Here is a 9,098-nt window from a genome sequence, read left to right on the forward strand (position 1 = left end):
TGGCGCCTTCGTGGCGGCTACGTCCATATTCAATTAACTACCCTAAGTGGAAAAACCTTCGTAAGTTCATTCCTGGATTTAAGTGTGGTTTCGACCACTCGTAGCTTTACGTAAACTGGATATAAGTAATTTTTTCTCTACTACATGACACTGGGATCGATTTATGATATTGGAACATGACCAAAATATTATAGCTGGTGAATCTAGTGAAGAGGAATCCTTCGTGTTAGTTATATATGCATTCTCTGCTTGAAACTTGAAGTAAATATGTGTTTGATGATAGTAGAATTAGTTTTATAATAGCAAGATATTATACCAGTAGTTATTAAGTAAATAAACACTGGTGAACATGAAATATGAGAGGTGATGAGCCCTGCCTGATGGGATCATTTACTATCACCAAATGCGCCTGTTCACCTAGTAGTAAGGGTGTACCTTAGCTATACATACCCATTTCTAATTTATTTAGTTTGGTTTTATTTTGAAATTAAATCTGGGTGAGACATAAAATAAAAATATGCTGCACAAATGATGTTAGGTAAGGAAAAGGGTAAAAATGTCAAAAACTTTATTCATTGAATACTTAAAGCTATAATTATGACTATATAGATTATTAAAAAAGAGAGGGAAGTAGGGGTCCAAGACCTCTTCCTGTTATACAATTTGGGTGTGGAACAAGTAATTATCAAAAGAAGGCACCATGCCGGGAAGGCTATGTAGCAGTGAGGTGAGGCAGCTACTTATTTGAGAAATGCTTATTTTATTTACCTTATAAGCTGAGGCAACTTATTTTATTTGAGGAATACTCAGCTGATTCCTCTACATTTAGCATGGAACAAATTTGTGTCCAAGACCTCTTCCTGTTACTCAATTTGGCTGTGTGTAACCAAACTAGAAGTGCTCTACAAATCAAGGGACCCAGAATGTGGAATGACCTCCCGAATCATGTCAAAGGCTGTACCCCTCTCAACCAGTTTAAGAGTTAAACCAAGTACTGCCAAATTAACTCCATGTAACCTAACTTACCTCCTAAATGTCAACCCATGTCTTGCTATTTTTTAAACAACGCTGTTCACCAACATGTGCAATTGCTGATTTATGCTATGTTAACCCCTTTTTTGTATTTTTTATTCCTTCTTTCAACACAATTTATACCTAATCCCGATTACTATTAAGTTTTAGTCTGTGTTTTTTTTTTTCCCCCACACCTTGCCCGAAATGCTATGAGTATTAGTGGCTTTAGGTATTGTATGTACTAGCTCTGCCTATAAATCCATCATTGTTTGTAAATCAACTGTATGTACTTTTCCTGAATAAAATGTATTTATTTATTTTTTAATCAGTAAGTATTAAAAGAAGGCACCAAACTGGGAAGGCTATGTAGCACCATTGTGTGTAACAATAAACCAAATTTTTTTTAACAAATAATGCACCTGTATGGGAAAACAAATCCTGTCAGCTGTAAAAATATTGATGCAGTTATTTAAATGAAAAATATAATGAAAGAAATATTACTGGTTTATTTTTATCCTATCTTTTTGTACTGTACAGTATATCCAAGGAAGTGAAAAATTGAGACATAATGCACAATTTAATGAATGATTAGCAGTTCAAAAGAAATATGACTTGTATTACATATCAACATGAGATCTTAATGATCCATGGTCAACATGATTTAATAAGGATAATACAGTACTGTATTTGTAATACAAACTATAATTTAAAATCTATTACTGATTTTTTTTTATTAAGAAGATTAGGTATACACAGCAATGTGCTGCTACCCTAGTCTATATGGAATATTACACAGTGTAGATAAAAAACTAGCTATAAATTTATCTAATACTCCCATCTCACAGGATGGTTAGACATACTGTACATGGAATCAATTTAGAAAATACCAGCCTCAATACAAAAAACAAATCAACTCTGACTAAACAACTCTAAGCAATTTTCACAAGAGGTAAGCACTGAATCATGGAAACATTATATTATAATTACTCTTACCAGTTTCTACAAAACTCCTCTCAAACAATGTATTTTTAAACATGTTTAGGTATACACAGCAATGTGCTGCTTCCCTATTCTGTATAAAGGACCACACAGTGTAGATCAAAAACCAGCTACAAGCTCACCCAACATCCTCACCTCACAGGATGGCCAGTCATACATGGAATTAAGAGAGAACAAAATACTTAATGCTGATCTATTAGCCTCCACTGGCAAAATCTGGGTGCAGCACAAGAATATCTTCCAATATTCCTGAGTGTATGAAGTAATTACAGAGCTCAAAATACCTCATACCATTTGGTATGAAGTCACTGATAACAGGACAATCACAGATATAGTGTTGGAGAGTATGTTCTCTCAAGTAGGACTGAAAACAGATGTTTTTTTTCCACCAAGAGGGCTATAAACCCATGGAACCGCCTACCCGCTGAAGCCGTAAATGCCAAATTCCAGCTAAAAAATATCATTAAGACAATTGGCGGGCCCTTTAACAAGCCGCCGGCTTTCTGTCCTCTTCGAGGTCACTAGATAGTTAGTGGCCCTTGGGTAAATTCAGTAAATATATACAATAATTGTCAGCGCATCTTCCGAGCAACAAGGACAGCTACACAGTATCTCTTAGAATTACGTAGGTAAACAACAAATGTAACATATTTGTTTACTACAATGTCGGTGCTGGCTGTAGAAGTTGAAAAAACATTGTTTTACTTCGAAATATACTAATTTTATAAGAAAATTCGACGTAAATAGGAGGCAGTAGAGCTCCGATAAGCCAGCGCTAAGTCTTTAATATGAAGAATGTTGCTGCTCTCTGATTGGCCAAACGAAACACAGTAGTGACCTCTATCGGCACGCAGGTGAACCAACAATTTTCTTCCTAAGTATACCTTATTGAATCGCACCTAAGCATCTTCTTAGGGCGCACTTAGGAACCTTCGTAGCAAACCCACTTACGAAGAAATACACAGAGCTTCCTGAATCTAGGTCCAGGTATCCATTGGAGGTGCTTATCGAGTCCCCTCTTGTACACAGTGAGGGTTACGTCTTTCTTACTTTGACAAGGTAAGATAGGTGCTATAGAAACTAGTCTTTTTAACGACAAAGGGGATGTTTAACCACTAGTGTGTGTCACAAGGTCGAATTTCCGACCTTCCCCAGGATGCATCTATTTACTACTAGATGAACAGAGGCATTATGTGAAAGGAAAGGTGCCCAACCATTTCTGTCCCGCCGGGAATCGAACCCATTATCCACGATTGTGAGATGAGACCGGTATATCTGTTTATTCAGATAAAAGTATATACAAGATGAGTTACACAGAGAATATTGGATTTCTAGAGATAACTAGTACATACTATGCCTAAAGCCACAAATACGCACAGTGTTTCGGGCAAGCATTATCAGGTGAAGCTGTACTAATCTGAAGCGTCACAGCATATTTGTTCTTTAATCTAAAAACATTATAATGGATATGCATAAGGCAGCGACGCTAGCTAATGGCTTTCGCTCGTCATTCACGTTTTCTCTTTGCAAAACTACGTTTTTCTTGGCCATTTCCTGACCTTTTTTTTCTCATCCATCGAGAGGAAAATATCATCAATTTTCACCCTTTTCATTCAATTTTTTAAGACCACCCCTTGCCTCTGAACCCATGAGGCAGGAAGGTCTTTATAAAGTACATCCCCCCACGGGACTTGGCTCAGCCTGGACCCTCTCCAAACACAAGGCAAGAGAGCCGCTCCACTCATGCCCGCGATAAACTCCCTGAAAAATTGCGCTGACATGACACACAATGTTTCACCAACACGAAAATTAATGTAATCTTGAACGATCTGTTTTCTTGATACCTTTGGTATGATGCACGTATCTAGAAATGTGCATGTTGTGAATTAATGCAATAAATTAATAAATAAATACATTTTTATTTAGGTAAAACTACTTACCTATTGAGTTACAAGCAGAATGTTGGATTTTTAGATAAGAGTTAGTATATATATTATGCTTAAAGCCACTAATACGCACAGCGTTTCGAACAAAAATAAGTCTTACCTAGTGTGTTTGACTGCCAGTAATTACCTAAGTGTAGTTACAGGATGAGAGCTACGCTCGTGGTGTCCCGTCTTCCCAGCGCACTTTTGTCATATAACGCTTTGAAACTACTGACGGTCTTGGCCTCCACCACCTTCTCACCTGTGACGGCAAGGGAATGTTTGCGGCGGCGCGCTCCTGCCGATGAAGTAGATTCTTTACCACAACAAGGGAACAAGAACAATGTGACGACGTGCAGTCAATGTACCCAACTATAGTTGTGTTTACGAAGGTTGAACTACATCGTCCCACCCTTCAACCGAACCTATTGGACTCTGCATATCTACATTCAACCCATCCTTTAAAAATAATTGTCTAGCTACTATAGATTGAATATACAAAATACGAATTGCTTTACAAAAAAATGTCGACGGTTTGAACATCTGAAATACTAAATGCTAATACAAACTGAAATAGCCTAGCCATGAACCTAACCTGTTCTAGACCTAATTGCAAACTACAGTACAATAAACGTGGAAATAACATTCCATTCACTTGCACCATCGGAGTCTGGAACTCACGACCACAGGGGTGGAAGAAACAGGAACTCTACCGACCACTGTAAAGGATAGATGAAATTGTTAATGTAATCATTACCGTTGAGGTCTGATAAAGACCTTGTGTCCCCTCTGTAATAATTTTTGTGCTACCGCTCACAGGATAAAAATGGGGTGCACAATAAACTAGCCGCCTCCGGTGGCAACAATGAAAATCGTGATTTCGAAGCTCCGATGGTGCAGGTGAGTGCAATGTTACTTCCACATTTATCGTGGTTTGCAATTTCTCTGACTGGCACGAGGATCACCTATAATACCCCCAGTCTCAAGTGATATCCCAGGAGAGGTTGAAAGTTCCATAATGAAATAATAAAGGACTACCTTGAAGTCGAACTCATAGCGTTTCCCAGGGATTTTGCACGTGGGCCGTGCGTGTTAACAAAAATTCCATTGTTTTACAGTAAGAGGGATCTCTGGGTTCTGAACTTATGCTTCCACTGACTGCCGAATAACTGTAACCTCCTGCACTACCCTTGGCCACAATAAAACGTGGCCATGGAGTTTTTTCTCCAACATTCTCAATTTGTCAACATTGGTGAAGGTTTCAACAGTTGGTGTGGTTTAAGGGTAGCTGCCTGGCTTCAACCCCACCGGTAAGGACAATCTTTATTTTGTTCTCACGTTTTATTTAACTCAATTGCGTCTACTTATATACAGCCTTGTCTTTAATATATATTATTATTTTACTTTGCAACTTGTGGCTACGATGACAGAAGGGGTTAGGACCTAACTGTTTGCTTGTAACTAGCTTTTTAACTGTTTGGAGACGCCATGTGATAGGTTTGAACCGGATTCGCGTACTGAAGTCCGGATGTGGGAAATATAAGTCTTATCTGTGTCACCACACAAAGGAAATGCAGATACACACTATATTAATTTATTGAAATATATTTAATTTATTGGCTTTAAAGAAATAGAATAATACAAGAAAAATAAAGAAATAATAAGTTGCAATACAATGTGAACAAAACTGTTGTGGAGGTAGTGGCAAAATATTTTAGAGTATGAGAAACATTTGAGTGATAGTAGTCACTCAGTGTGACATGTTCACTCTTGGGGGGGGGGGGGACATGTATGCGAGGCTACCTGGACCGTTGTGGATGAGCAGTGGAGCAGCACGCTGGTCAGGTGTCATTCACCGCCCACACTCCACCTACACCCCCATCCACACTCCGGCCTCACTGCCAAAACTCCACCCATACTCCTGCTACACCGCCCACACTCCACCCACACTACTGCCACACCGCCCACACTCCACCCACACTACTGCCACACCGCCCACACTCCACCCACACTACTGCCACACCGCCCACACTCTACCTACACCCCAACCCAACTCCAGACACTCTGCCAACACTTCACCCACACTCCTGCCACTCCATCCACACTGCCCACACTCTACCTACACTCTGCCCACACTCCACCCACACTGCGGGCGTACTCCACCAAAACATTCGCCAAAGAACAATGGCAAAGGTCACTCGAGGAGCTGACCTTTTAACACAAAGACTCTCGTTCCTTCCAAAATAACTTTTGCACTCAGTGGTGACTAGGCTCTTTGGTAACTGAAGGGGGGAACACATTTCTGCTCTGAGGGACATATCATCTTCCTCTTCTTGATGGTTGGTGCAGTTTGCATGAAGGGTTTATCGTCCCGATGACTGCACATCCTATCATCTTGACGTTAGGAATCCTTAGGAGGACGGGCACCTGGTGTGTGTTGGCAAGGGAAGGGGACCTATCACTGCACCTGGTGTGTGTGTTGGCAAGGGAAGGGGACCTATCACTGCACCTGGTGTGTGTGTTGGCAAGGGAAGGGGACCTATCACTGCACCTGGTGTGTGTTGGCAAGGGAAGGGGACCTATCACTGCACCTGGTGTGTGTTGGCAAAGGAAGGGGACCTATCACTACACCTGGTGAAAGTGGGTACCAATTCTTGTTGTTTGTAGGGACCCTCAAGCCTAAAAGAGGATATGCAGCACCCGGGGGAGCCTTGTCAGACTCCCACGTGCGCTGGCATATATTGTCTTCTACCACAACCTTATATATATATATATATATATATATATATATATATATATATATATATATATATATATATATATATATATATATATATATATATATCCTAGAAAGCAGAATTTTCCTGAAATACTGAATTTTCCCAAAATTGTATTTTCTGAAATGATGAACTTTTTCGTTGTATTACATATTATTGCGTTTACTTTTTATTTGAGTCAAAACAAACATAGAAACTTGACCAAACTTATCTAAGCACAGCTAACCTATCATCATCTAACCTAACCAAGTAATTCATGTTCCTAATATATTTATATTGTTAGGAATAAATCAAATTGGAAAGAAATATTTGAAAATAACGAAAATCGCTCTGCCTGTTATTATTTGTGTATTATTGTCATAAATAATTTTTGAATTAATTTTAAATTTATGATTGGTATGATTATTATATAATTTCATTGTGTATGTCATAATAAGTCTGTAACAATCTCTGCTCCCAGGTAGTAAGTGTTATTTTCTGATTGTTCATGCCTCCAAAGTATGGAAAACTGCCGTTATTCCCCTCAAACTTTTCTTTGACTTTGCCCCAGACGTCATAAAGGTTCCTCGAAGACTGCCTACCTCTAGGCTAGTCCTGACTCCTAGGCTAGTGCCTGACTCCTAGGCTGGTGCCTGACTCCTAGGCTAGTGCCTGATTCCTAGGCTAGTGCCTGACTCCTAGGCTAGTGTCTGAATCCTAGGCTAGTGCCTGACTCCTAGGCTAGTGCCTGACTCCAAGGCTAGTGCCTGACTCCTAGGCTAGTGCTGACACGTGCCGGAAACACTCTGCGTGCTACGGGTCTGATTAAAGATGCACTTTATGTAGCAACATTTCAACCACTGTACCGTGTTCTTCTGTATATTTTCAAATCAAATTGAATAACCTTAGCCAAAGTTAAGGTCAAAGAAAAGTTTCAGGAGAATAATTGCCATTTGCTATGTTTGGGAGGCCAAAAAAATTAGTTACGCAGAGTTATTATGATACACAAAAGAAATTATCTAAAGATCAAAAGAGGCTAGGCTTTAGCCGGTCATATTTGTGTGGTGAGTATGACATTTGTGAGGTGAGTATGACATTTGTGAGAGGTGAGTAGGACTGCAGGTGTTGAGACTCACGCTTGAGCGACACCCGTTCATTAGTCCATGAATCTACACCATGTTGACAGTTATTTTGATCTTTATTAGACAGTAAGGATGGTCTTTTGAGTTTTGACATTGAGTGTGACTGGCACGAGACGTTTCAGGATAATTCTATAGTTTTCTTGTGCATGGCGGGGTTGTTGGGTGCTGCTGGGACGGACAGGGATAGAGATGGTGGAACGGGAGACAGGTCTGCCTGTGTGTAGGGATGGGGTGTGAGAGAGGGGAGGGGGATGAGTGAAAGGGACAGGACTTACTTAGTAAACCCCTGCCCCCCCCCCCTCATACACATGAGGTCTGGTAGCTGATGCACGAGTGAACAGCGCGCGGGACTCGTAATCCTGTGGCCCGGGTTCAAGTCCCGACGCCGGCAGAGACAAATGGGCAGGGTTTCTTTCATCCTGATGCCCCTGTTACCTAGCAGTAAATAGGTACCTGGGAGTTAGACAGCTGTTACGGTCTGCTTCCTAGGTGTGTGTAAAAAAAAAGTTAGTATTTAGTAACAGTTAATTGATTGACAGTTGAGAGGTGGGTCGAAAGAGCAGAGCTCAACCCCCGCAAGCACAACTAGGTGAATACACTGTTACACAACACCCCCCCCCCCCGACTCCGACTCCCAATGCACCTCCACTGATCCTTGTCATCCTTATCTGGCGTTTATCTTATATACCGTTCCTCTGCCACACCCTGCCCTCACCCCTGCCCCTTGTACCGTTCCCTGGGCAGGGGAAACCACCTGCAGATCAGGGCTGACCTGCCTTGAGCAAGGAAGGCAAATTATTGCGAGCACAACCCATTAAATTGCTGCTGCTGGCGGCTCGGCCCCTCTTGCCAAACTCACCTTGATGATTTGTTTCATTATGTAACATCTTGTGAATGTATCTATAGTCAGTCAAGATGACATTGTAGTATGGGTTGTGAGCTGGCTGTCTATTTGTGTGTGTTAGTGTGTGTGTGTGTGTGTACTCACCTATATGTACTCACCTATATGTGCTTGCAGGATCGAGCATTGACGCTTGGATCCCGCCTTTCTAGCTATCGGTTGTTTACAGCAATGACTCCTGTCCCATTTCCCTATCATACCTAGTTTTAAAAGTATGAATAGTATTTGCTTCCACAACCTGTTCCCCAAGTGCATTCCATTTTTCTACTACTCTCACGCTAAAAGAAAACTTCCTAACATCTCTGTGACTCATCTGAGTTTCCAGTTTCCACCCATGTCCCCTCGTTCTGTTATTATTACG

The sequence above is a fragment of the Procambarus clarkii genome, chromosome 68 (genome assembly GCF_040958095.1).
Source record: "Procambarus clarkii isolate CNS0578487 chromosome 68, FALCON_Pclarkii_2.0, whole genome shotgun sequence".
Classification (NCBI taxonomy): domain Eukaryota; kingdom Metazoa; phylum Arthropoda; class Malacostraca; order Decapoda; family Cambaridae; genus Procambarus; species Procambarus clarkii.